Genomic DNA, 317 nt, shown 5'->3' with positions numbered 1-317 from the left:
CTCAGCTGACATTTACTGCGAGCTCTCCGCAAAGCCTCCAAGAGCCCGTTTTGAGCCGCAACAGCTCGTGCAGAACCCGTCCCTGTCCCTGGGACACCCGGGGCTGCTTTTCTTCCACGTGCTGCCCTGTGTTTGCTGACACCGTGTTCTGTCACCCACTCACCCAGCGCCATGCAATTCTCCTGCAGCTCTCCCCAGATGATCTTTTAGTTTAACTGCCTCGAGTGATTCTTTAGCATCAGCATTGGGCTGCTGCTGATAGAGGGGGCAGGATGTGCGGTGGTGGCAGAGCAGGCAGGGGCCCCGGGAACCCCTCC

General features: G+C 59.0%; 1 protein-coding gene across 1 annotated transcript in view; it reads right to left on the bottom strand.

Moving 5' to 3' along the window:
* Positions 1–317, bottom strand: part of LAT2 (linker for activation of T cells family, member 2) — a 14,899-nt gene that overhangs the window by 5,819 nt on the left and 8,763 nt on the right. The window lies entirely within an intron of this gene.

This window comes from Pterocles gutturalis, unplaced genomic scaffold (assembly GCF_000699245.1).
Source record: "Pterocles gutturalis isolate BGI_N339 unplaced genomic scaffold, ASM69924v1 scaffold19325, whole genome shotgun sequence".
NCBI classification, from domain to species: Eukaryota; Metazoa; Chordata; class Aves; order Pterocliformes; family Pteroclidae; genus Pterocles; species Pterocles gutturalis.
This window is presented reverse-complemented; position numbering and strand designations above follow the sequence as displayed.